Raw genomic sequence first — 26,332 nt, 5'->3', positions numbered from 1 at the left:
GGGGGGGTCTTAGGGTTCAACCCCCCCCTCCCCCGAAAAGTTCGGTTTGACATTTAAATATTCGTTTATATTTGAAAATTTCCAAAGACATATTGTTCCACAACTCAAATGTATATTAATTGCATAAAACGCTTTTCCTAATAGATAACCCGACGACTTGAATATTAGCACAAATAGCGCAAAGATCCGCATGAAAGTTTTTAAACCACCCCCAAATTTTTTTTCTGGTTACGGCCCCGGCTTCGAATATGAATTGATTTGCCCATATGAATCACCAATAGAAACAACCAGGATATGCAAAAGGGACTTTAAAAAGTAAATAACATGGCCAACCGAATAATTTTACGTGACGCATTTCATGAAAATTATCCGGATTATCCAGATGAAATTTATGGTCTTTAAAAAATTGTGTTCAAATAGACAATTTTAAAATGATGATAGCAAGAACATAGCTATTCGTTCATCTAACATTCACTTTTTGCTTTGATTGAATAAAATGTACAGCTCCTACAAAGGTTGAACGATAAACTATGTTAATCTAACCAACACCACTGCATATGAACGAAATGCTAAAGGGTTTGGATGATCATGATTTATTCAAATACACGTGTTTGAACGAGAAGACAGTTGACCAATTCTTTGTTAAGAAATTATGTGGAAAAATTGTTTATAATTTTTAGTACAATAAAACCTGTAAAGTTGACCATCTTTGTAAGCTGACCACCTGTCTAAGTTAGCCGCTATTTTCAGGTTTCAGAATTAGTCTTGGATCATATCAAGTAACCTCCATACAGTGCTGGACAAATTATTAGACTAAAGAGTTTTTTTTTTTTTTTTTTTTTTTTTTTTTGTACACTATTTGTACTAAAGTACTATTTATTTTACTGTTAAAGTTCAGTACATATTGTACACTGATTATTACATTATTTTAGCATAATTTAATGTTTGGAGGTGGCAGCACTGTCTGCTTTGTTTATGTTCTTTGTTTATCTACCTACCAGGAACATAACCTCAATCAGCTTAAACAGTTCACTAGTTCTTTTTATTAGTGTGTTCTGTTATATTTAAAGTTAGTTTTAGGTAATTAGTGAGTATGTGTATGTGAGAAAATAAAAAAGTGAGTATAAACAATTTTTTACCTCCTTTTTTAAAAAGTTAAGAAATGGTGTAAACCTTGTGAAAAGTATGCCAAAAAGACTTAAAATGTTCATCAAGAACAAGGGAATGCATACTAAATATTAGATAATTATTTCACTTTTCGTTAATGTGTCTATAGTTATGTAACCAATAAAGAATTTGCTTTTAAAACAGTCTGATTCTAATAATTTGGCCAGCACTGTAAGTTGACCCGCTAAAGCACTGCACCGCTGGTGGTCAACTTACACAGGTTTCACTGTATCTATTAAACAATTATACGTAATTGTGTTACAAAATCTGGTTTTTTGTCGTAATGAACAGTAAGTATGCTTATTTACGGTTTTGTTTTGCTTATTACCCATACTCTAACCCGAGGTTTCTACTCTGTATTACACTTCTTAAAAGCATTTTTCAAAACGACATTTTTTGTCCTATGAAGTATAATTGATGCCCAAATTTCTCCATATTTCCATCATTTTTATACAAAACCACCGAGAAATTGAATGTGATAAAATTTGAGTTACATGCAGGAAAGAGGAAATTTAGAACCTATCTTTTACTAAATGTAGCGAGATATGATGAATTCTTATCGCTCATATTGAATTATAAAGTAACAATTTTGGAAGATTAAATTTCGGGGATTGAAGAAAAATTTCTAAAAATAATCAACGAGTTTGATTCAAAGTTGGAGTTTTGATGAAATTTTGTTACCAATGTTTCGAATCGAGTCTCAATGAGCTAAACTGCTTAAAATAGGACTTTTTAAAACATTAAATTAAGCGACAAGACCTGTCTTTAATAGTTGTTTAATAGTTGAATTGCTTGGAAAAAAGTTTAAAAACTGTTTATTAAGATTATTATGAATAAATTTAAAATGCCCTGTTTTCTGAAGAAACAAAACGGAAAACTGAATGCTTCAACTAAAAGTCATTGGGTGGAGTTGTTTAAGCATTTCCATACCAATGAATTAAATCATGCAGGATTATTGAATCTATTTTATGTTTCCCAGGGCTAATGAATGGGGTGGTTTCCTTCAGTCAAAAGTACTACTTTTAGTCATTGAAATAGATAGAATGAGCAAAACAAATAACATGGGCCCAGAAAGTACTTTCATTTTCCCAACAGTTATTTTTTAATTATTTTTTTTAAATGTCCGAATTTAAAAACAAGGCGTGGTCTTTGTGACGTCACAAATGATGCTCTTTGGCGCATCTTTCTACCACGATTCCACGTTATGATAATCAAGAAGCGAATTAAATACTGCGCTCTATGCTTGCTATCAACCATATTGTTGCCAATACACGTGAGTAAAGATGCGAATTAAATATTTTGCACTGTGAATGGCAACACTGAATGGCATTTCATCATTTGTGATGTCATTGGCAGAAGCCGTAAATAGTGAAAGAGCTCCGATTTAAGTTTTTTTTAAAATTAAACTTAAACAAATTATTTAAAAAATCGTCAGATCCTATGTGTTTAAGCATGCTCTTTCAAAAAAAAAATACTTTTAAAATTTTGGAAACGACCCTATTGCTAGGCAGGGTACTTTCCCTGATGACTAATTTGTGGACTAGCGAAAAAGCACAGTTGCAAATGGCAGCTCTTAAAAGTATTGTTGATTTTCAAAGTCAATTGTATGAAACTCTGCCAAGAATTTCATTCTAATTTGAAATCAGTAATAAAACCCCCACGAGGGGGGTAAACGCAGTAACACGCGAGAAATTAGTTGAATGAACTTTTCGAAAGAGTTGTCTGTTAACTGGCGTTTTTTTTTTGCTGTCTTTACACTTGGCAACTTAGTTGAATCAACTTTTCTTCCAATTATCCGAATTTTTTTCGAACAGATGCTCCACAATGCTATGACTGAACCGATTTGACTGAATCCTGAAAACCGTCCCATCGAAAGTAGATTCAAATATGTTGCCTCTTGTGAAGGAAATCTAAATGAACTCAAGCAAATTGGCACCTTTTTTTGAACATATTTGCGAGCAGATGCCTAAAATTGGTAAAAGTCTCGTTTTGAAGAAAAAAACTAAATGGTCACATTATTCTTGTCTTATGTTTTGGGCACCACAGGGTTCATACTCTATTTGGATGAAAAAATTCCATGACTTTTCCAAGACTTTTTCATGACTTCATAAAAATTTTCATGACCTTGTTACATGAAGACAATAGCACTATTTAACGTCAAGCTTGCCATTTTTTGGAAATGAGCATTAGCTATGAAGCTCACTGCTATGTGAATGCCACTACCTCTTAGAAGCTTGTGATGGAAAAGTATAAGTGTGCACCTAAAAAACTTAACTATTCTTATTTCTCTACATCATATAAATTTAAGTAAAGTAAAAATACAGTGAATGGAATATAATGATGCTAAAATCCTCATAATTTTCTTAATTAACAGGCAGAATAAAAATGAATGGGATAAAGGTTGAGTGAGTCATAAGTCTCAATAAATTTAATTCAAAGGTTGTCTTTTAGCGTCAACAGTGCATTTAATCATCTACATAACTTGACAGTTTTTTGGTTCTTTAAAATAAAGCTGCATTCTTTAATAAATTCATGTTTCTAAACCAGATATTTATTCCTTTATTTAAATAAAAAATTCAGAAGTGAATAAATCTTCTCATTCAAATGTACTTGTTTGTTTATTTGCACATTTTCAAATGCATATCATTAATAGGTTCAGGAATTCCAGAACATAGTGTTTGATTCATGATATTGAACTCAGCAGTGGGTCACATGGATTATTTTTGCGGGTCGTATATAGGGCACAAAATCAAGAACATGCAAGTTTGCAGAATATAAAATATTAGAAGTGTTGAAAACAATGGTAAATTCAAGATGAGTGATGTCCAAGCAGTAAAATCACATTGCAAAAAAAAAAAAAGACAAGCTGCGGCTACAAAAGTGGATGCAATGAGATTTCAAAATTCAAATTTGTTTTTGAGATCGTTCTATTTTCCAGTTTTATTAGCTTTTATATGTTCAATACTGTTAAATCACTCTAGGTTTCTAATGCTCTTTTAGCTACTGTTACTTTTTCTCTCGCCAGGACATTTTTCCATGACTTTAAATAAATTTCCATGACTTCAAATGAAAATTTCAATTTTCCATGACTTTTCCAGGTCTTAAATTTACTTATTTTTTTTTCCATGACTTTTCAGGATTTCCATGACCCGTGCGAACCCTGTGTTAAGTCACTCAAGATTTCTAATGCTCCTTTAGTTACTTTCTCTTTGTCCAGGACATTTTTCCATGACTTGATATAAATTTCCATGACTTTCAATGAAAATTTCAACTTTCCATGACTTTTCCAGGTCTGAAATTCGCTAATTTTTTTTCCATGACTTTCCAGGATTTCCATGACCCGTACGAACCCTGGGCACCAGGAATGATTTTTTTTTTTTTTTGGGCTACTTTTCTGAGGCCATTACAACTTTATCAAAACGAGCTGATGTGTGCATCACATGACTTCCTTTTACTCCAATTTAATGTCATTTCCTCTTTATTGGCATTTTTAATGTGATTCAATGGTTTATTCTCTATATATCACCAACAGTGGCCAAAGTGAAACCAGATTTAAAAAAAAAAAAATCGCCAAATTTCGCCAACTTGGCGACCGAAATACTGGCGATATACCGCCAAGTGTCCACCAAAGTATAACACAACTTGAGTTTATATCGAAATCACCAATGATTTCTCCCCAAAAATGGCAAAAAAACTCCTTTAGAAGCACCCGAATGTAACCAAAAAGGGAGGTGCACAACTAGACCCCACTAGGAATCTACGTACCAAATTTCAACTTTCTAGGCCATGCCGTTCTTGAGTTATGCGACCTACATACGCATATACGCACATACATACGTACATACAGACGTAACGAGAAAACTCGTTGTAATTAACTCGGGAATCGTCAAAATGGATATTTCGTGTGTCTATACGATCTTAGGCACTTATCCACGTTTGTTCCGAGTCGAAAAAAGAAAAAAACTCAACATTCATTCGGGGGTGAGTAAAATGGAAATTAAGGTCGATTTTTGCGTGAAAATTTTTTTGCGAATACAATACTTCCTTTTTTTTTTTTTGTAAAAAGGAAGTAAAAAACATTGTATGTGAATTTTTTGAGGAATTTAGGTGAGTGGTGCACAAAAAATATTTAAATACTAAATTTTCAGCCAAAAATATACAAGAACCACATATGAGGCAGTGAGAAGCAAAGGGATGCAGGTGGACATTTGGTAAGTTTTGAGTAAAACGTGTTTAAAGATAACATCCTAGGTAGACTTTCATTGAAAAGTTTTTCTAAATCATGCTGTACAGCAACACCTACCAGGACAACTAGTACTATCTCTTGCCCTAAGACAGGGGAGAGGTTCACCTACCAATTATACTGGCTATGTCTAAATTTTTAATTTTGCCACTTAAATCCTTTTGCTTCTCACTGCCTCATATGCTCATCTAAAGTGCGATTCTAAATCACATATTTTCATATCTATTAAATCAACTGTCAGTCGTCACCCGACTGCCACCTGAAAAAATAAATTGATGTCCTTCAAGTGTCGAATCTTTACCACCAAAATCAAGATACAGCTTATTAACTAATTCATTTGTACTTTATTACTGACATTCATTGATGTATTTAAAATTATTAACTTCAACAAATTGAAAAATGTATCATTTAAAATTTTGATTGAAAAGAAGTGGTCACTATTTCAATTTTTTTTTTTTTTTTATGAAAATGTTACCACTGTCGACTAAGAAATCTCCTGAGTTTTGCCTTTTCTTGAAAGGACATTTTTTATGTTGCACAATGTTATTCAAATTTTTAAATAGACTGTTGCATGTAGTTACAATAACGCAAATCCTACGTTGTGACAAAAAACTTGCAAAATAAAGAATGCCAGAAATTTTTCATATGTATCTACTCGAATCAATTATTATGTATACCTGTTTGATAAAGAGTTTATTTCAAAATATGCAAACTGCTTCACAGTACAAAAATGGTCATGTTACTTTTAAAAAAAAGTATCCTTTAAACCTTAAAAAACACACCTTTTTGCACCTGGATAGTTTTATTGTTGTTTCAAAGTGGATCAATATGAAATGACGGAAAAGAAAACCAAAAACCCCAAGACTTGAATAGCATTTATTATAACACTTTACGGATTTCAAAATGCAGAAAAAAATGATTCCATTTTTTGTTCCTTGTCCCAAATAAAATTTTTACAAAATTTTGAAACGACGATACGAATTTTTCCAAACTCTATTTTTATATGTAAAAATGATTAATAAAATCAAATTTTCAGAATGCTTTCTGTGTGTGACACTCAGATAATTATGAATACAAATAATAATGTAATGATATTCATCTTATTTATAACAATTCAAAGCATTCATTCCCTGCATTTACGGCTTCAAAGCAGCTCAGCTCTTTGTTTTCGCAGCCGTGCAGTAAACTCATCGACAGATTTTGCTATTTTCAAAATATTACAATCAAGAGGACGTGATGCTCGAGTTCAAAAAAAAAAAAAAAAGTGTTTTAACCAAGGTAACATTATGCAGATTATTACTTTTGCTAAGGCAATTTTATGCGAAATCTTTATCTTTATTACAATATAGCTGAATGTTTGGATCTCTGCCCGGATATCTGTCGAGATGTCCGTGACGCGCGTAGCGTTAGACCGTTCGGCCGATTTTCATGAAATTTGGCATAGAATTAGATTGTAGCATGGGGGTGAGCACCTGAAAGCGATTTTTCGAAAATTTGATTTTGTTCTTTTTCTATTCCACTTTTAAGAATATTTTACCAAGCAAATTACCATAACCTGGACGAGCAAATGAACAAAGAAAGTTGACGGGAAAATTCATCATCCATTATTTGTATACGGGTTAACCAAATAACTTTTCAATATTCTACTACGAGCAAAGCCGTGCGGTTACCGCTAGTTATTCATAAAACAGAATACATTTGTATATTTTGGTAAATAATAAGCATCTATGAAATTATTTCATAATAAAAAATCGAGGACTAAAAATTTCAGGTCACCATATTGTTGGATGCTAATAACAACCTAATAGATGCCAAAACCTTGAGCCAATCAAAACAATCTAGTGAATAAGTTTTTAAATAATAAATACGGGATTCACACTTTTTAACAAAAAGGAGTTTCTTCTTTTCGAATGTAAGATTCATAGTTTTCACATTTCATTTATTTTCTAAAACTACCGAATACCCTCTACCCCCCCCCCAAAAGGCGCCCATATGGGGGGCTCAAGCACCCCACCCCTTTTTTGAAGTTAAAACTTCTTTGCTTTTAGTACTTTTTTGTTTGCAAAAATGTAAAAAAAAAAAATCTTCTACAGCAATTAAGGAATAAGTTAATACAAATGTCAAATTTTTAATGACTCTAATCTGTACTGTAAGCGGTTTCTATGGGGAAAATATCCGAGCTCCCCCTAAAAGTTTTGCATATGGGCGCCCTTGCCTCCTCCCCCGTCAATCATTTCAAAATTTTCACAAGTACGGATCCAGAAATTTTTCAAGGAGGGGGCGGTTGATATTTTAACTTATCTACGTATTTAATTAAAACGTGTTTGGGGAGGGGGGGGCATAACATTTTTATATACTGGTGGAAATTTTCATACTCCTTTTTCCTAACATCGCCGAAAATCGTCTGATATTGTATTTTTAAAACTTCAACCCTGAAAAATTCCCGAGGAGATTCAAATTCGAATCCCATTTCTTTCCTTAACGTCGTCAAATATGGCCTACATTTGCGTTTTAAGACTTCAATTCGGAAAATTTGCCGGTGCAGGTCCCTCAATGGAGGGGCGATCGCCCCCATCGCCCCCTCTCTTGTATCCGTCCTTGGGGGGCGGCGGAAAAAAGTATGAACTCAACGTATATTTCAATGAAAAAACTAAAACACGCATACTCATGTGCAAATAAATTATTTTCTCAAAACAGGGGGGGGGGTCCCTCCTGACCACGCTAAATGACAGGCCTGCCACCATCCCCGGCTTTACAAAAAACTGAAATTATCCTTGTTTTTTGCCGGGCTAAAAAGCTAACGCCTTCAATGTCTTTATTAGTTTTTACAAAATAAATGAAACAAAATTCAAGTAAATAACGCAAAGTTCAACATAAAAACATTTTACACATGTACTAGAATTCGTCTGCTATTGCTATCCATTCCGCCACTCATTTATCGATATCATGGTCTTATCACAGCAATAAGAGCAGGTGTAAAGAGGCGAAAAGCTTTCGACCTTGGCAGACGTGAATCGAAACAAAAAGAACAAAAAACCAGTGCGAAACTTTTTGCCAAAAAAGAAAAAAAAAAGCAAGGACACTAACCTGCTTCATGAAAACTGTAACATCCCGGTATTTTGAGTTAATCCAAATTAGAATCCGATCGTCCAGGCACAAGATAATCACACAAACACTACAACAGACAACGCGGATCCAAGTCTGTGTTTTGATTGAAGTGTGTTTGGAACGTGAATTTCAATTTGCAGACACGCGAGTTTCGAAGTACATTTGGAGGCGTTTCCCCCCGGCGCACGGCGAGTTCGCTCAGGTATGTGTGTTGTTTGAATGATCGCGGCTAATGCCATCTGGTGGAGTCGGAGAAAATATTTGAATTCACTCTTCCCTTATTCCCGTCATCTCTCTCTCTCTCTTTCTTTTTAAAAAACGACTGTGGAATCGGAGTCGGACTTATTTTCAGGCTCGACTAGAGGCCCTGTCAGCTTAGTCGGAAGCTAGGGGCCAGGGCCTTAGGGGGGCCCAGCGACACTGACGTAAAAAAAAGAAAGAAAAAAAAAGAAAAAAAAGGAAAGAAAGAAGGAAAAGAAAAACTTCGAGTAAGAGCAAAAATGTGAAGATAAAGTAAAATTTTCTCTTTTGGTATTCACTCTTGTGGCACTAAAATAAATTTACTTGTTTTTCCAGTAAGCAATTTTGAAATTTTTTTTTCTTTTCTTTCTTTTTCTTCTTCTCCTTTTTCTTTTCGTTTTTTTTTAAGAGGGAGGGGGGAACCCCGGTAACAAAACTGACAAGGGGCCCGCCTTGACTCTCTGCGGCCCTGCTTATTTTGGGATAAAGGATCGCGATTCGAAGGCATTTAATTCTAGGACTCGACCGATGCATCGGCTTGGCCGATGCATCGGCGCCGATGGTTCAACAATTTAGCCATCGGCATCGGCATCGGCGGCCGATGCTAACTTGCAGGAAACATCTGCCTATCGGCCTTAAAAAACATCGAAAAGCCGATGGAATTGGCCGATGTTTTTGAAAAAAAAGGACCTTTGCTGTTTTACTTTTTAATACAAAGTAAAGAGAGTTATTGTTTTCATATAAAATTGTTTACTTAAATTTCAGTATGAATTTCTATTTTAGTCACCCCTGAAAGAGTTTTTACTACTGCATTCAGATACCAAACAAGTTTGCGTTGTTTCTTGCAGCTGGATGTACGTATATATCTCTCATAAGTCTCTAAGATGGTAAGCTGCAGAAGGTTAAGTTTTCGCATGTGGGGTGTGCGTACATGCCAGTTGTGCACTTCCTTTTTTGTTTTCGATCGGGTGTTCTGAAAAGCCGGTTTACTCACTTTTTGTAGCTATTAATTACTTATTTCAATGCAAAACTAATCTAGCGTCTCAGACTGACAATCATTTGGTGATCTTTTGCCGAATTGGAGATCATGGAAACAAATATGAGATAGTGAAATCGGTTTTTGTGTCATTTTGGTAGATTCCTGTTGAACCGAGGGTAATTTTTAATTTTTCAATACTTGTAATATGAATCACAGTAATGCAGTCTTTTCTGTATCGCTTCGGCGGAGTTACAAGTGTAGGGCCCGTCGAAATACATTTTGGGGCCCTATTTCTCTATCGCAGAAGTTGTGAAACATTTATCATAAGCATTTTTGTAACTCCTACGGTGCCCCGATGGTTATGGGGCCTCTCGTGCAATTGCAACATTTGGTATATTTTAAATCTGCCACTGCACGTCAAAACAAACTCGGGTGCAAGTTTTAAAATTTTTTTCTGCTCCATGTTTATGATTATTTTGAACTCTATTTTTTACGACTATTTTTTGAATTTCCGAGAACACTCCGCCCCTCCTCCCACTCCCTCAATTTCTGAAATTAAACTCTAGTTATACTTCTAAGCTCTTTAAATTAACACCATTCATAAAATTAGAGATTTTTTTTCAAACTTAATTTATTGTTTAGAAATAATTTAGAGCATTAATGTAAGAAATTAATTAAATACGTTTTGAATGGTGACATAATTCGAAAATCAAAGGGACATTTGAATTTTTTCTTCAGAAGTGCTGAAGTAGATTCAGAAACTCTTCCGAGGCGTTGGTGGTAGCGGTTCTGTACTAAAAAAATGAGGCCGAAGTTGGGGCCGAAGTGTGAGTTACTCCAAAATCAGAGGGTGACCCCTCCCCCTTAACCCTCCCTTGTCGTTTCGAGCATTTTTAAAATATTTATAACGATTATTTATTTTTGTCAAGAAATGTCATTTTGCGTATTTGTCATACTTGTTTCACTTATATTTCGTAATGCCCATCTTTTTTGCATGATTAACAGTGATCGAGGTTTTTTCTGTTGTAAGTAAATATTTTTATGTATTTATATAAAATCAATGAATAAGTTATTTTCGTTTTTATAGAAACGTTTCAAGGATTTTCTATTATGCATTTTTTTAAATTTCAGAAAATTATTCTTAAATTTAAAAATTAATTTGAACTTGTTTGTAAAGCTTCATAAAAGATTAAACAATCACATTTTTCAATATTATGTGTGCAAACATCAGATCAAGTAGTATATTTATTCAGTTATTAACTTGGTGTAAATATTGAGTTTGTTTATTGTAGCTGCGTTTTAAGAACCTCGCTCTTTTTATGACTATTTCTTTTTTCAGCAAAATGTATGTCACTGTTATAGCTTTTATGAAAAATGCAAACTTTTCTTTTCATAAATTTTAAATAAGTACAAAAATATTCCTATTATGATTTAATATTGTAATTTACCTGTTACCTTTTTTGCTTAATTTGATGACTAAAAAATGTCTACGTGCAATCTTTTCACTTTAATTGCGTAATTTGTTGACGGTTTCATAGTTTTATTCTTTTTTTTTTGAATGATTAAACAACATAGTTTAATGTTTTTTTAACTATTTTTAGTGTACCTAAATCCATACATTATTACAATATTACTGAAACCTTAGTTATATGTTCAATTAAAAAAAAAAAAAAAAAACAAATCAATTGGTTATTAAACAGTCTCTTTGTTTTTCTTCCTTTTCTTTTTTTTTTCTTTTTTTTTTTTTTGGCTGTTGTTCCTGCTCTTTCATCATACAGCAGTCAAAGAAGGAAAAGCATAACTACACCCTATACATATTGTACGTAGTACGATCCAAAAGTTCGGGGACAAGCTGTATAGAACCTTACCCAGAATAGTTCACATACCGAAACACATCCACTTTTAAAAGGTCACCTTGAGGGACTATGTACTTCTGCCAGTGTTCATAAAACTTTTGGAATCACTCCTGGAAGCCATTTTTCGCTACCTTCTAAGTTGCAGCTTTATCTTCACCTGACGGAAGAAAGCGGCGTCCATGCAAATGTTTTTTTTTTTTTTTTTTTTTGCTGAGAACAGGTAAAAGTCCCACGGAGCTAACTTCAACGAAACGTTATTTTACTTGTTTGTCATATCAGAGTATTGACCAATCAAACCGTGCATCCTCAACATGAAAGTCGCCTTCTTCCCCACGATGAAGTTAAAAGCAGCAGCGCAAGAGGCCTTACAGGAAGTTGCGTAAAATGTCTTCCAGGAGTGCTTCGAAAAGCTATACGAACGTTGGCAGAAGTGCATAGTCGTCCAAGGTGACTATTTTGTAGATGTGCTTCGGTAATGTGAACTATGCAGGGTGAGGATGTATACAATTTGTCCTGAACTTTTAGATCATACTACATACATATGTGTTTTCAACTTACTATTTCATAACGTTTTTGAGTGACGCAAGTTTACGCGCATGAAGACATCACAAGAGAATTTACGATAATTAACTAAGGAGGCGTTCAAAATTGATATTTCGGTCATCTATATGTTCTTAAATACATATGCATGTACAAATATGCCGGAAAAACTTGTGAACTTTAAACCGTAAAATAGAAGTTTAGGTCGAAATCTGATTTTTTTTTTTTTTTTGTGATTATACGATTCCTTATACGTAGAAAGAAAGTAAAATGAAATGAATCAGCGATCCTTTAAATCCCTGATAATCTTATCAATTTATTTCTGTTTGATTTTTTTTTTTTTTTGCCATCGGCCGACGGCATCGGCCATCGGCCATCGGCAATCGGCCATTTGGAGGAAAACAATCGGCCATCGGCCATCGGCCGTCTTTGAACAATCGGCCAACAATCGGCATCGGCCCATCGGCCAAAAAATGCCATCGGTCGAGCCCTATTTAATTCCGAGAATCGGTGTCGGTAATTTTGCCCTCAACTCTAAGTTAGTTCAGTTTGGTTTTGAACTCGGTAAATATCTCGAAAATTCTTCACAAAGACAAATGATAGCCACTTTTTTTTCCTCTGCATCATTTATGGTGGATGCATTTGGAATAGATTTAATCAGAATGTTTATCTCACCTTCTTCAGCTTTATGCTATTCCCCTCCCCCCCCCCCCCCCCCCACTCAACAAGGAACTTAAGAGTAAGCACAAGATCTGAATGCTAGGAAAATCAACAAATATGGCTTCATACGACTAGCTAAAAGTGCTGTATTATGGCAAAACCCATGTTTCAAATATGCGAAATCTGATTAAGTAAAGCTGATGGGAAAAAAATGTTTTTATATTTAGAAATATCACGCATAATACAGTCAGACCCGACGAGAGGCCACGTCAGCCTAGTCGGAAACTAGGGGCTCGGCGATGCTGACGCAAAAAAAAAAAAGAAAGGAAGAAAGAAAATAGGGGTGAAAAAACTCCGAATAAGCGGAAGCGTAAAGATAAAGTAAAATTTACTCTGGTGGTATTTACTCTTGTGGCATTTTCATAGAGTTAATTATTTTCTAGTAAGCAGTTTTGATTTTCTTTCTTTCCTTCCTCCTTCTTTTTCTTCCTTTCTTTTTCTTTTCTTCTTCTTTTCTTCTTTTTTTTCCCGGGGCGGGAGGTTTCCCGCCCCGACAGAACTGACTTCTAGACAGAACTGACTAGGGGCCTGTCTTGGCTCTCTGCAGCCCTGAATACAGTGCAAACCTGTTTAAAAAAAAAATTTCATATTCATTTATCTACTTTTGGTTATGTATCAAAAGCACAAGGAGGTCGCGGAAGGTGTTAACCTAAAGCCTCCAAAAAGTACTCTAAAATACCCAATAGGGTCAGGGCCGTCGCTAGGTCAAAAATCTGAGGGGGTGTACGCATTTGGCGGCCCCTTAATTGTTTCAAACGCATATTCCAATTTTCAGAGAGAGAGAAGATTCCGCTTCTGGTTTAGCAGGGATAGTCATATTAAAGGATAATATTCAGTCTGAAATAGTGAGTGTCGGAGGGTTACCTCCTGGAATTTTTTCAAAATTGAAGATATAAAAACGCAGTTTTAGACTGTATTTCAAGTTGTTGAGGAAGGAGAGAAGAGGTCCAGGAAAGCCTCTCCCGATAATTTTTCCAAATTTAAGTTCCCAAAACAGAACTGTACGTAATGATTGATTATGTTCAGGAGAGAGAGGCGGTCTGGGGGATCTCACTCGAGAATTTTTCAAGATAGTCATTGGAAAACGCAGTTTTAGACGATCTATGGTGATGTTAAGGGAGGAAGAGACTCGGGGTTATCCCCCGATATTTTCCAAAATTTCAAACTCCAAACACGCAATTGTGAATTACTTCTGATTGTGACAGGTAAAGGGGGGTCCGGGGGTTCTCTCCCGGAAAAAATTTGAAATTTATAGTTCGAAAAATGCAGTTTTAGACGAAGAATGGTGATATTAAGGGAAAGAGAGATGCAGGGGCCATCCCCCCGAAATTTTTTGAAATTGAAGCCATAAAAACGCGATTGTAGGCTTTTTTTTTTGTTAAAATGTGCACCGCCAGTTTCTTGAAAATAAAGCTCCGAAAACGTAATTTAAGTCAACCTTCGTTGAAAGGGGGAGGGGAAGTTTTGAAGGTGCTCACGCACAGAAATGTTTCGTAATTGAAGAACTAAAAGCGGGATTTAAGACGTTTATCGATGGTATTGGCTAGAGAGAGAGAGAGAGAGGAGCATTCTCTCGAAAAATTTTCTATCTGTAGAAAAGGCAGTTTTAGAAGATTTTTGGTAATGTTAATGGATGGAGAGATTCGGGATCCATCCCCTGGCAAATTTTCAAAATTGAAATTCAGTTTCGTGGGCAAACGCAGTCGTGGGCAATTTTCAATACTGTTAGAATAGTAGGGGGTTTAAGAGATCTCCCCCAAAAAAATTTCTGAATTAAAGCCTTAACAATGAAATTTTTAAGGAACTTCGGGAATATTAGGAGGAGGACGGGTTCGGGAGACCTCAGGAAGTTTTTTAAAATTAAAGTCCAAAAGGCGAAATTTATTCCATCTTGAATAATGATGAATGAGTAATTGAGAGGGCTTTTATCGGGGGTTACGTTGGGAGCACTCTCAAGGTTTTTCGATATTGCAGTCCTAAATACTCATGTGTAGTAGGCCATCTTTAATGACGTTAGACCGGGGTGGTGTTTGAGAACGCTTTCCTGGAATTTTTTTAAAACCTAAATTTTAAAAACTCATATCCTTTGCGCTTTGGGACTTTTTTTTTTGGCTTTGGGGACGTAAAAAGAAGTTTGGAGTTCATCGTTCTTCCCTCAGTTTGGCTATATCCCTATCTTCATTCTAAATTTTAATTATTGATAAAAATATTGTATCGAGACTTTCTTTCAATTTTCCTTCGCCGAAAACGATTTTTTGCTTGAATTTTCCATAGTAAAATTGTGAACTTCCAGCCTAATATTTTTGTTTCCTTGAAATACATGAGTCTGCAGCCCCAGAAAAAGAATTTTTAATATTTTGAACGGATGTGGTAATTTTCTGCGATACCTTAGGTCTTTATTAAACTTCATTTTATTTTAAATATGCCCCCTGCATCTCTTGATCAAACTTTATTTGCTTACGATTTTTACATTCAAGCATTTAGAACTTCTAGTGTGACTATTCATTGCAATACTTTTAATCTCTCTCTGCATTAACTGTTTTTTTTTTTTTTTTCTATTTGAAATATATTTCTATAGATAATCTTAATAAAAGTGTTTCATGAATATTCCTAAATTGTATTTTAAAATGACATTTTCTATTCAAATTTTCAGAAAAAATGCTTTTTGTCACTATTATTTTAATTGTTTAGTTATAATTATTATTATATATTTTTAAACAACGAAGAGTTTCCCTTTTTCTTTGTTTTTTGCATCGCAAAAATGAAATTGGCGGCCCCACTTCTGAAAAACTGGGAGGGTGTAGCACCCCCCCCCCCCCACCCACCCCCCTGGCGTCGGCTCTGAATAGGGTAAGGTTACCAATAACAGAGAAGGGTTCAGTAACACACAGTTTCGTTCGATTTTAAATACTAACAAGTAGAGGTTACGGTCTCGGAAATTCAGATCGAGATGAGATTTGGTAGATTAGTAGTATCCTTTAAGGGTACTCTCGGGGTAAAATAATAAAGCGCACTATCCATAAAATTCCGAGAAAACAGCCTTTAAAGATTTACGCGCAACTTATAAACTAGTAGAGATTGTTCGTAAACAAGCGCCCGGTGGTCATGTGGGCAGCGCTCTGGGGTTCCATGCGGCCGATCCGAGTTCAAATCCACTGCAAGTTTCTTTTTTGTTCATTTTATGAAGTGACTATTACCGCTTTTTGCAGTTTGAATTGAAGGTAATACTTAATTTAAAAAATATGATGTATTTTTAATGTGTGATAGTACATTAAATTTCTATTTACTATTCTCACAAACAAGTGATTACACATTTTTAGATATTATAAACTTTGACGAAGTAAATGATTTTTGCAATAAATGCATAATCAGTTTCTTTGTGGATGAGTAAGAAGAATGTTGTTTTATTGCATATAAGCAGGTAGTCAAATTTTAAAAACCCTAACCACACTTATCGAGCAATGGTTTTGCTCCTTGATTCTGTTATTTGTAAATTTGTCGTCTGCTGTATTTTACATTGAATATTCAACTCTTTATTTTCCATCTAATTATCGTCTGCAATGTTCATGTTTGTTTTCATCATTAAATTTATTTATCGTCTGTGCTGTATATTAGACTGGAAAATTCTATACCGTGAAAAAGGATTTGAGTTTTTTAAATATTGTGAATCGAAATGGTCGGTTATTGAAGTAACCCTGAAACGAATAAAATCTGTTAACAAAATGGATAAAAATTCATTGCACAGTGAAATGTTGAAGCAGAGATTAAAAGATGCTGTCGTTTATTACGAGAGCTTGCTTACTGAAAATCATTTGATTGCATCAGAATCATATCAAGTTCAATTTCTCGCTTCCATTTTTATAGACAGGTAAAGAATTTAATAAAACGTATACAAAATTGCGCGTATCTCGTTGAAAATAATAGAGAAATGAATACCCGTGAAGACTGCATAAAATACAATCAATTATCCATCATCAACTGTCATCACCAATTTTTGATAAAATGATTCGATGCCTGGTATACTTCTAAACTTTCTGACAAAAGAGAAATTTTCCTGAATGTAAATGAAGTATGTTCCAACGACTCTTTTACAAAGAAGTTGTTCCTGTAAGCAATATTCCTTTATAAATTGTGCGAGATGTCAAAACAGTTTTTGTTTTCCATGTTTTTATGATAAATATAATTCTGGTGTATGTATAGAAATAACAACTATATTGTTAAAAATCATCTATAAATTAAGCTCTACAGTGATTTTGTAGCCGTTGTAATTCAAATTTTAACTTGTATCGATTTAATTTATCTCCATTTTCTCTATTAAAGTGCTTTACGTGTTCAAAAATTTCGCATTATCTTCAATTCAAATTGCACAAAGCTGTAACAGTCACTTTATAAATGAACAAAAACGAAACTTGCAGTGGATTTGAACTCGGATCGGACGCATGGAACCCCAGAGCGCTGCCCACATGACCACCAGGCGCTTGTTTACGAACAATCTCTACTAGTTTATAAGTTGCGCGCAAATCTTTAAAGGCTTTTTTCTCGGAATTTTATGGATAGTGCGCTTTATTACTTTACCCTGAGAGTACCCTTAAAGGATACTACTAATCTACCAAATCTCATCCCGATCTGAATTTCCGAGACCGTAACCTCTCCTTGTTAGACTAAAAAATTCGTTATATTACATTTCATTTCATCACAAATAAAAAATGATGCTAAAATTGCCTAAGATAATGGTTCCCGACCTGGGGGCAATCACCCCCAAAGGGCGATATGACTTTTTTTGATGGTCGACTTCTACTACTTCTCCAGGATACCATGTTTTCCCAAGCTTTAGTGCTACAAAATTACCCGATATCAATAAGAGATGACCGTCTTTCTGAAATTGGGTGATTTGATTTTTTATGTTTTCTTTGTTTTAGTCTACGTCATCCTCAAATTATGTTTCAGATTCTGAATGCTCGCTATATAATATATTATGTTTATAACTATTTAAGACATTATGTTGCAAATAATTGCATTTTTAATATAAATAACAGATAAAAAAATAGTATGGTTGAAAAAATATGAATATTAGTACGACTATATTAACCTATAATGCACATTACACAATACGTTCATCTGTACCTATATCGATTTACAGTGTTTCTAATGCTTTTTATAAAGCTTTTTTTTTTATAAAAAGCATTAGAAACATATTATTTTAGGTGTCACTACTGTAATTTTATATTAAAGTTTAAAACAAACCGTGCAAAAAAGACATTCGAATTAGAAAAGTCTTTTTTTAAATAACTCCATAAAATACTAATTTCGAATGATTATATTTTTGAAAGTAATAGGAGTGACACCGTTTTTTTCGGTTCATATGTTAGACGAACATGGTTGTTATCAAACCTAATTAGTTTCAGATCTCTGCTATGAGGGCGAGAGTAGTAGTTCGATTTTAAACATTTGCATTTTTGTGAAATTCATCACATAAAAGTTCCAATATCTTCTGGCGCCCTTATAGTGACACCAATTTTTACACATATTTTTGATGTATGCAAGTGTAGCTAGGAATTTATGTAAAAACGTTGGTGTCATCATAAAGGCGCTTTGAGAAAATTGGCATTGAATGTAGTAAAAAAATTCATTTTCGGTCATTTTTAAACGGAGTTTGTGACCGTCACCCTCGTAGTGACACCGATTTGATAGCTGTAATAGTATGTGGGAAGACCATATAATGGTATAGAATTTAAAAATCCATGTCATTATAGGGGCGCTTAAAGCAATAAGAACTTTGAAATATGCAAATTTGAAAAACACGCAAAAATGTGCCACGCCCCCTAAATTAAAAAATTTAATTTCCCAAAAACGGTAAGGCAGACAAAGCTCATATTTTGCACAAACATTGCATTCATGACAAGGAACAACATTTGAAAAAATAAAGAAAATTAAAAATATCAACAATCACAACCTGCCTGATCCTTACAGACAATGGCTCTTAAATGTAAAAACGTTAGGTTTTTTTTTTATTTTTTTTATGTTTTTTATTTATTTTTTTAAGTAAGGGGGGGCCATTGACCTCCTTCACCCTAACCCTGAAAGTAAACACCTGGTTCTAGGGTTGGTCTTATGCCGTTGATTTGATTAAAAATTCGAAGTATTGCAGCATTAGGTATGTAACTACTTTGATAAGTGTCACTTGTATTTAAGGAATTTTATATAAAATTCTGAAAATTCAGTCCTCTTGCCAGAGCAGAAAAAAATTAACTCACAGGCTTGAAATTTTACGCTGCAGTTTATGTTAGGAAGTTAAAAAAATTACCGCTCTCAGGCTTAAAGTTCAGCGGAATTTCAAGTATTTTATAAATTTTCTCTTTATTTGATGTTTTTCTAAAAATCTCAAAAATTCAAGTCTTTTGCCAGAGCAGAAAACCTAATCGCAGAGTCACGAAATTTCGCACAGCAATTAGTGTTAGGAAGTCACAATTTTTCCGCGCTAAGGCTAAGTTCTCTGCAGAATTTCAACTTTTTCAACCCACTCGAGTGCTGTAGCTGGAAAAATTGAATAACTTAAAATCTTGACATGCTGAATTGGAACCTGCAGTTTTTGGAACGGAAAACATACCTTACCATTCGGCAACTGAGAAAAATTTTATAAAATGAACTATAATTGCTTAATGCATCTAAACCTGAATAAAGTTTTTCGATTCATTTTTCATCGGGATATTTTCTTACTTTTAGAAAAATTTATTTATCTTCCCTTCAAAGAATATTACTGATCTAATGAAACATATCGAATGTACGTGAGTATGTCACGCAGAGAGATTAACGTATTGCAACTTTTTTTAAATGAACGAAGTCGTTCAAATGAACGAGTTGAATGAACGGATCAAAAGAATGAACGATCCTCTGATGAACGGATCGTTAAAAAGAACGACATTGCCCACCTTTAGTAATCATCCCTAAAAATCTATTCATTCATTTGCCAACATATATGGTAGAAGATATTCTGCAGTGGGGGAACTAAAATTCCTTGACTATATGTTGTTTACTGTTCGCTAAAAATATACAAAATGCTTATGCAATGCACAGTTTTGTTAAATGTACACTGCAGTCAGTGTAGTAAAAACTATGTAGACAAAAAGTATTACTTAAAATTTGTATCTGTCAACAAAAGAAATTACGTAAACACACGTTAACAAACAAAGATGCAATCAGAAAAAGACTTTCTTTTTGGCATTCTAAGTCTCGTTTCATGCTTTAAACCTTTGAGTGTGAGTCATTATCTTTTTAGAAATCTTAAAAGAAAGAAATAACCACTATAAGCAGTAAATTACCGCCCATTAGCGAGGGCTAAAGCAGAAATACATCGCCAGCTCAGTCATTTCCAGCCGAGGACTGCAGTTTCGTGCTTATTAGCACTCATCAGCCCGGCATAGTGACTGAGCTGGAGATGGAAAACCTCTTAAGAAGCCAAGAGTGTCAAACAAACTGGTAGCTAATATAGAATTAGCACAGACCAGACGAGTGACCGAAGCAATGGTTCAGTTCAACTCGAAGATTGAAGGCAAGGCATGGTATATTCAGTCAATTACCGGGGTCCATTAAGCTGGGCTAAAGCAGAAATACATCGCCAGCTCACTGAGCTCGCGGTATATTTCATCACTTCATTCACTCACTTTCCTATGCCGAGCTGATGAGTGCTAATAAGCACGAAACTGCAGTCTTCGACTGGAAATGACTGAGCTGGCGGTATATTTCATGACTATAAGCGGGTATATTTGATCATCAAGACTAGGGGTTCTCAATTTTTTTCGACTCACGGCATCATTTGACGAATTAGAATTTTCTCGCTGCAACCTAGTCCATCTCTATTATATATGGTAAACGACGTCAACTGTTTATTAAAGGCTTTGCTCTTAAAGAATCGTGTTCGGAAGAAATGAGAACGAAGAGTATAGGGCATCAAAATGAGCAGCATCTGAAAAAGCGCAACCTAAACTGCATCGGCAGGGAATCGAACGCGGGTCGCCCGCTTGGTAAGCGAGCATTCTGCCGCTGAACCACCGATGCGACGTCAGTGGTTTGTTAAAGGCTTTGTTCTAAAAGAATCGTGCTCAGAAGAAATGAGAACGAAGAGCATAGGGCATCAAAATGAGCATCATCTGATAAAGCATCACCTAATCTGCATCGGCCGGGAACCGAACCCGGGTCGCCCGCTTGGGAGGTGAGAATTCTGCCACTGAACCACCGATGCGACGTCAGCGGTTTGTTAAAGTCGTTGTTCTAAAAGAATCGTGTTCAGAAGAAATGAGAACGAAGAGCATAGGGCATCAAAATGAGCATCATCTGATAAAGCATCACCTAATCTGCATCAGCCGGGAATCGAACCTGGGTCGCCCGCTTGGGAGGCGAGCATTCTGCCACTGAACCACCGATGCGACGTCAGCGGTTTGTTAAAGGTTTTGTTCTTAAAGAATCGTGATGGGAAGAAATGAGAACGAAGAGCATAGGGCATCAAAACGAGCATCATCTGATAAAGCATCACCTAATCTGCATCGGCCGGGAATCGAACCCGGGTCGCCCGCTTGGGAGGCGAGCATTCTGCCACTGAACCACCGATGCGACGTCAGCGGTTTGTTAAAGGTTTTGTTCTTAAAGAATCGTGATGGGAAGAAATGAGAACGAAGAGTAGAGGGCATCAAAATGAGCATCATCTGATAAAGCATCACCTAATCTGCATCGGCCGTGAACCGAAACCGGGTCGCCCGCTTGGGAGGTGAGCATTCTGCCACTGAACCACCGATGCGACGTCAGCGGTTTGTTAAAGGCGTTGTTCTAAAAGAATCGTGTTCAGAAGAAATGAGAACGAAGAGCATAGGGCATCAAAATGAGCATCATCTGATAAAGCATCACCTAATCTGCATCGGCCGTGAACCGAAACCGGGTCGCCCGCTTGGGAAGCGAGCATTCTGCCGCTGAACCACCGATGCGACGTCAGTGGTTTGCTAAAGGCTTTGTTCTAAAAGAATCGTGCTCAGAAGAAATGAGAACGAAGAGCATAGGGCATCAAAATGAGCATCATCTGATAAAGCATCACCTAATCTGCATCGGCCGGGAATCGAACCCGGGGCGCCCGCTTGGGAGGCGAGCATTCTGCCACTGAACCACCGATGCGACGTCAGCGGTTTGTTAAAGGCGTTTTTCTTAAAGAATCGTGATGGGAAGAAATGAGAACGACGAGCATAGGGCACCAAATTGAGAATCATCTGATCAAGCATCACCTAATCTGCATCGGCCGGGAATCGACCCCGGGTCGCCCGCTTGGGAGGCGAGCTTTCTGCCACTGAACCACCGATGCGACGTCAGCGGTTTGTTAAAGGCTTTGTTCTAAAAGAATCGTGTTCAGAAGAAATGAGAACGAAGAGCATAGGGCATCAAAATGAGCATCATCTGATAAAGCACCACCTAATCTGCATCGGCCGGGAACCGAACCCGGGTCGCCCGCTTGGGAGGTGAGAATTCTGCCACTGAACCACCGATGCGACGTCAGCGGTTTGTTAAAGGCGTTGTTCTAAAAGAATCGTGTTCAGAAGAAATGAGAACGAAGAGCATAGGGCATCAAAATGAGCATCATCTGATAAAGCATCACCTAATCTGCATCAGCCGGGAATCGAACCTGGGTCGCCCGCTTGGGAGGCGAGCATTCTGCCACTGAACCACCGATGCGACGTCAGCGGTTTGTTAAAGGTTTTGTTCTTAAAGAATCGTGATGGGAAGAAATGAGAAGGAAGAGCATAGGGCATCAAAACGAGCATCATCTGATAAAGCATCACCTAATCTGCATCGGCCGGGAATCGAACCCGGGTCGCCCGCTTGGGAGGCGAGCATTCTGCCACTGAACCACCGATGCGACGTCAGCGGTTTGTTAAAGGTTTTGTTCTTAAAGAATCGTGATGGGAAGAAATGAGAACGAAGAGTAGAGGGCATCAAAATGAGCATCATCTGATAAAGCATCACCTAATCTGCATCGGCCGTGAACCGAAACCGGGTCGCCCGCTTGGGAGGTGAGCATTCTGCCACTGAACCACCGATGCGACGTCAGCGGTTTGTTAAAGGCGTTGTTCTAAAAGAATCGTGTTCAGAAGAAATGAGAACGAAGAGCATAGGGCATCAAAATCAGCATCATCTGATAAAGCATCACCTAATCTGCATCGGCCGAGAATCGAACCCGGGTCGCCCGCTTGGGAGGCGACCATTCTGCCACTGAACCACCGATGCGACGTCAGCGGTTTGTTAAAGGCGTTGTTCTAAAAGAATCGTGTTCAGAAGAAATGAGAACGAAGAGCATAGGGCATCAAAATCAGCATCATCTGATAAAGCATCACCTAATCTGCATCAGCCGGGAATCGAACCCGGGTCGCCCGCTTGGGAGGCGAGCATTCTGCCACTGAACCACCGATGCGACGTCAGCGGTTTGTTAAAGGCGTTGTTCTAAAAGAATCGTGTTCAGAAGAAATGAGAACGAAGAGCATAGGGCATCAAAATCAGCATCATCTGATAAAGCATCACCTAATCTGCATCGGCCGGGAATCGAATCCGGATCGCCCGCTTGGGAGGCGAGCATTCTGCCACTGAACCACCGATGCGACGTCAGCGGTTTGTTAAAGGCGTTGTTCTAAAAGAATCGTGTTCAGAAGAAATGAGAACGAAGAGCATAGGGCATCAAAATCAGCATCATCTGATAAAGCATCACCTAATCTGCATCAGCCGGGAATCGGATCCGGGTCGCCCGCTTGGGAGGCGAGCATTCTGCCACTGAACCACCGATGCGACGTCAGCGGTTTGTTAAAGGCGTTGTTCTAAAAGAATCGTGTTCAGAAGAAATGAGAACGAAGAGCATAGGGCATCAAAATCAGCATCATCTGATAAAGCATCACCTAATCTGCATCAGCCGGGAATCGGATCCGGGTCGCCCGCTTGGGAGGCGAGCATTCTGCCACTGAACCACCGATGCGACGTCAGCGGTTTGCTAAATGCGTTGTTCTAAAAGAATCGTGTTCAGAAGAAATGAGAACGAAGAGCATAGGGCATCAAAACGAGCATCATCTGATAAAGCATCACCTAATCTGCATCGGCCGGGAATCGAACCCGGGTCGCCCGCTTGGGAGGCGAGCATTCTGCCACTGAACCACCGATGCGACGTCAGCGGTTTGTTAAAGGTTTTGTTCTTAAAGAATCGTGATGGGAAGAAATGAGAACGAAGAGTAGAGGGCATCAAAATGAGCATCATCTGATAAAGCATCACCTAATCTGCATCGGCCGTGAACCGAAACCGGGTCGCCCGCTTGGGAGGTGAGCATTCTGCCACTGAACCACCGATGCGACGTCAGCGGTTTGTTAAAGGCGTTGTTCTAAAAGAATCGTGTTCAGAAGAAATGAGAACGAAGAGCATAGGGCATCAAAATGAGCATCATCTGATAAAGCATCACCTAATCTGCATCGGCCGGGAATCGAACGTGGGTCGCCCGCTTGGGAGGCGAGCATTCTGCCACTGAACCACCGATGCGACGTCAGCGGTTTGTTAAAGGCGTTGTTCTAAAAGAATCGTGTTCAGAAGAAATTAGAACGAAGAGCATAGGGCATCAAAATGAGCATCATCTGATAAAGCATCACCTAATCTGCATCGGCCGGGAATTGAACCTGGGTCGCCCGCTTGGGAGGCGAGCATTCTGCCACTGAACCACCGATGCGACGTCAGCGGTTTGTTAAAGGCGTTGTTCTAAAAGAATCTTGTTCAGAAGAAATGAGAACGAAGAGCATAGGGCATCAAAATCAGCATCATCTGATAAAGCATCACCTAATCTGCATCGGCCGAGAATCGAACCCGGGTCGCCCGCTTGGGAGGCGACCATTCTGCCACTGAACCACCGATGCGACGTCAGCGGTTTGTTAAAGGCGTTGTTCTAAAAGAATCGTGTTCAGAAGAAATGAGAACGAAGAGCATAGGGCATCAAAATCAGCATCATCTGATAAAGCATCACCTAATCTGCATCAGCCGGGAATCGAACCCGGGTCGCCCGCTTGGGAGGCGAGCATTCTGCCACTGAACCACCGATGCGGCGTCAGCGGTTTGTTAAAGGCGTTGTTCTAAAAGAATCGTGTTCAGAAGAAATGAGAACGAAGAGCATAGGGCATCAAAATCAGCATCATCTGATAAAGCATCACCTAATCTGCATCGGCCGGGAATCGAACCTGGGTCGCCCGCTTGGGAGGCGAGCATTCTGCCACTGAACCACCGATGCGACGTCAGCGGTTTGTTAAAGGCGTTGTTCTAAAAGAATCTTGTTCAGAAGAAATGAGAACGGAGAGCATAGGGCATCAAAATCAGCATCATCTGATAAAGCATCACCTAATCTGCATCGGCCGGGAATCGAACCCGGGTCGCCCGCTTGGGAGGCGAGCATTCTGCCACTGAACCACCGATGCGACGTCAGCGGTTTTTTAAAGGCGTTGTTCTAAAAGAATCGTATTCAGAAGAAATGAGAAGGAAGAGCATAGGGCATCAAAACGAGCATCATCTGATAAGGCATCACCTAATCTGCATCAGCCGGGAATCGAACCCGGGGCGCCCGCTTGGGAGGCGAGCATTCTGCCACTGAACCACCGATGCGACGTCAGCGGTTTGTTAAAGGCGTTGTTCTAAAAGAATCGTGTTCAGAAGAAATGAGAACGAAGAGCATAGGACATCAAAATGAGCATCATCTGATGAAGCATCACCTAATCTGCATCGGCCGGGAATCGAACCTGGGTCGCCCGCTTGGGAAGCGAGCATTCTGCCACTGAACCACCGATGCGACGTCAGCGGTTTGTTAAAGGCGTTGTTCTAAAAGAATCGTGTTCAGAAGAAATGAGAACGAAGAGCATAGGGCATCAAAATCAGCATCATCTGATAAAGCATCACCTAATCTGCATCGGCCGGGAATCGAACCCGGGTCGCCCGCTTGGGAGGCGAGCATTCTGCCACTGAACCACCGATGCGACGTCAGCGGTTTTTTAAAGGCGTTGTTCTAAAAGAATCGTATTCAGAAGAAATGAGAAGGAAGAGCATAGGGCATCAAAACGAGCATCATCTGATAAGGAATCACCTAATCTGCATCAGCCGGGAATCGAACCCGGGGCGCCCGCTTGGGAGGCGAGCATTCTGCCACTGAACCACCGATGCGACGTCAGCGGTTTGTTAAAGGCGTTGTTCTAAAAGAATCGTGTTCAGAAGAAATGAGAACGAAGAGCATAGGGCATCAAAATGAGCATCATCTGATAAAGCATCACCTAATCTGCATCAGCCGGGAATCGAACCTGGGTCGCCCGCTTGGGAGGCGAGCATTCTGCCACTGAACCACCGATGCGACGTCAGCGGTTTGTTAAAGGTTTTGTTCTTAAAGAATCGTGATGGGAAGAAATGAGAACGAAGAGCATAGGGCATCAAAACGAGCA

At 37.7% G+C, this 26,332-nt stretch overlaps 1 protein-coding gene and 25 non-coding genes across 26 annotated transcripts in view; all 26 read right to left on the bottom strand.

Annotated features, from left to right (window-relative positions):
• The window catches only part of LOC129227815 (rho GTPase-activating protein 18-like), a 439,197-nt gene extending 430,547 nt beyond the window's left edge, over positions 1-8,650 (bottom strand). The window contains exon 1 of the mRNA XM_054862428.1: positions 8,498-8,650. The gene's annotated coding sequence lies outside the window, so the exon portion shown is untranslated. The remainder of the gene's footprint in view (positions 1-8,497) is intronic.
• A 12,371-nt stretch (positions 8,651-21,021) lies between these two features.
• Positions 21,022-21,092, bottom strand: Trnag-ccc (transfer RNA glycine (anticodon CCC)). Its single transcript has one exon. It is a non-coding gene; the product is annotated as a tRNA-Gly (tRNA).
• Positions 21,093-21,205: 113 nt separating this feature from the next.
• On the bottom strand, positions 21,206-21,276 carry Trnag-ccc (transfer RNA glycine (anticodon CCC)). Its single transcript has one exon. It is a non-coding gene; the product is annotated as a tRNA-Gly (tRNA).
• A 113-nt stretch (positions 21,277-21,389) lies between these two features.
• Trnag-ccc (transfer RNA glycine (anticodon CCC)) lies at positions 21,390-21,460 on the bottom strand. The gene has a single exon. It is a non-coding gene; the product is annotated as a tRNA-Gly (tRNA).
• A 481-nt stretch (positions 21,461-21,941) lies between these two features.
• On the bottom strand, positions 21,942-22,012 carry Trnag-ccc (transfer RNA glycine (anticodon CCC)). Its single transcript has one exon. It is a non-coding gene; the product is annotated as a tRNA-Gly (tRNA).
• A 113-nt stretch (positions 22,013-22,125) lies between these two features.
• Trnag-ccc (transfer RNA glycine (anticodon CCC)) lies at positions 22,126-22,196 on the bottom strand. The gene has a single exon. It is a non-coding gene; the product is annotated as a tRNA-Gly (tRNA).
• A 113-nt stretch (positions 22,197-22,309) lies between these two features.
• Positions 22,310-22,380, bottom strand: Trnag-ccc (transfer RNA glycine (anticodon CCC)). The gene has a single exon. It is a non-coding gene; the product is annotated as a tRNA-Gly (tRNA).
• Positions 22,381-22,493: 113 nt separating this feature from the next.
• Positions 22,494-22,564, bottom strand: Trnag-ccc (transfer RNA glycine (anticodon CCC)). Its single transcript has one exon. It is a non-coding gene; the product is annotated as a tRNA-Gly (tRNA).
• A 113-nt stretch (positions 22,565-22,677) lies between these two features.
• Trnag-ccc (transfer RNA glycine (anticodon CCC)) lies at positions 22,678-22,748 on the bottom strand. Its single transcript has one exon. It is a non-coding gene; the product is annotated as a tRNA-Gly (tRNA).
• Positions 22,749-23,045: 297 nt separating this feature from the next.
• Trnag-ccc (transfer RNA glycine (anticodon CCC)) lies at positions 23,046-23,116 on the bottom strand. The gene has a single exon. It is a non-coding gene; the product is annotated as a tRNA-Gly (tRNA).
• Positions 23,117-23,229: 113 nt separating this feature from the next.
• On the bottom strand, positions 23,230-23,300 carry Trnag-ccc (transfer RNA glycine (anticodon CCC)). Its single transcript has one exon. It is a non-coding gene; the product is annotated as a tRNA-Gly (tRNA).
• A 113-nt stretch (positions 23,301-23,413) lies between these two features.
• On the bottom strand, positions 23,414-23,484 carry Trnag-ccc (transfer RNA glycine (anticodon CCC)). Its single transcript has one exon. It is a non-coding gene; the product is annotated as a tRNA-Gly (tRNA).
• A 113-nt stretch (positions 23,485-23,597) lies between these two features.
• Positions 23,598-23,668, bottom strand: Trnag-ccc (transfer RNA glycine (anticodon CCC)). Its single transcript has one exon. It is a non-coding gene; the product is annotated as a tRNA-Gly (tRNA).
• Positions 23,669-23,781: 113 nt separating this feature from the next.
• Trnag-ccc (transfer RNA glycine (anticodon CCC)) lies at positions 23,782-23,852 on the bottom strand. The gene has a single exon. It is a non-coding gene; the product is annotated as a tRNA-Gly (tRNA).
• Positions 23,853-23,965: 113 nt separating this feature from the next.
• Positions 23,966-24,036, bottom strand: Trnag-ccc (transfer RNA glycine (anticodon CCC)). Its single transcript has one exon. It is a non-coding gene; the product is annotated as a tRNA-Gly (tRNA).
• A 297-nt stretch (positions 24,037-24,333) lies between these two features.
• Positions 24,334-24,404, bottom strand: Trnag-ccc (transfer RNA glycine (anticodon CCC)). The gene has a single exon. It is a non-coding gene; the product is annotated as a tRNA-Gly (tRNA).
• A 113-nt stretch (positions 24,405-24,517) lies between these two features.
• Positions 24,518-24,588, bottom strand: Trnag-ccc (transfer RNA glycine (anticodon CCC)). Its single transcript has one exon. It is a non-coding gene; the product is annotated as a tRNA-Gly (tRNA).
• A 113-nt stretch (positions 24,589-24,701) lies between these two features.
• Trnag-ccc (transfer RNA glycine (anticodon CCC)) lies at positions 24,702-24,772 on the bottom strand. The gene has a single exon. It is a non-coding gene; the product is annotated as a tRNA-Gly (tRNA).
• A 113-nt stretch (positions 24,773-24,885) lies between these two features.
• Trnag-ccc (transfer RNA glycine (anticodon CCC)) lies at positions 24,886-24,956 on the bottom strand. The gene has a single exon. It is a non-coding gene; the product is annotated as a tRNA-Gly (tRNA).
• A 113-nt stretch (positions 24,957-25,069) lies between these two features.
• Trnag-ccc (transfer RNA glycine (anticodon CCC)) lies at positions 25,070-25,140 on the bottom strand. Its single transcript has one exon. It is a non-coding gene; the product is annotated as a tRNA-Gly (tRNA).
• A 113-nt stretch (positions 25,141-25,253) lies between these two features.
• Trnag-ccc (transfer RNA glycine (anticodon CCC)) lies at positions 25,254-25,324 on the bottom strand. The gene has a single exon. It is a non-coding gene; the product is annotated as a tRNA-Gly (tRNA).
• A 113-nt stretch (positions 25,325-25,437) lies between these two features.
• On the bottom strand, positions 25,438-25,508 carry Trnag-ccc (transfer RNA glycine (anticodon CCC)). Its single transcript has one exon. It is a non-coding gene; the product is annotated as a tRNA-Gly (tRNA).
• Positions 25,509-25,621: 113 nt separating this feature from the next.
• Trnag-ccc (transfer RNA glycine (anticodon CCC)) lies at positions 25,622-25,692 on the bottom strand. The gene has a single exon. It is a non-coding gene; the product is annotated as a tRNA-Gly (tRNA).
• A 113-nt stretch (positions 25,693-25,805) lies between these two features.
• On the bottom strand, positions 25,806-25,876 carry Trnag-ccc (transfer RNA glycine (anticodon CCC)). Its single transcript has one exon. It is a non-coding gene; the product is annotated as a tRNA-Gly (tRNA).
• Positions 25,877-25,989: 113 nt separating this feature from the next.
• On the bottom strand, positions 25,990-26,060 carry Trnag-ccc (transfer RNA glycine (anticodon CCC)). The gene has a single exon. It is a non-coding gene; the product is annotated as a tRNA-Gly (tRNA).
• Positions 26,061-26,173: 113 nt separating this feature from the next.
• Trnag-ccc (transfer RNA glycine (anticodon CCC)) lies at positions 26,174-26,244 on the bottom strand. Its single transcript has one exon. It is a non-coding gene; the product is annotated as a tRNA-Gly (tRNA).
• Between the last annotated feature and the right edge of the window lie 88 nt (positions 26,245-26,332).

This window comes from Uloborus diversus, chromosome 8 (assembly GCF_026930045.1).
Source record: "Uloborus diversus isolate 005 chromosome 8, Udiv.v.3.1, whole genome shotgun sequence".
Classification (NCBI taxonomy): domain Eukaryota; kingdom Metazoa; phylum Arthropoda; class Arachnida; order Araneae; family Uloboridae; genus Uloborus; species Uloborus diversus.
The sequence above is the reverse complement of the archived record's forward strand: the minus strand, read 5'-3'. Positions and strand labels throughout refer to the sequence as shown.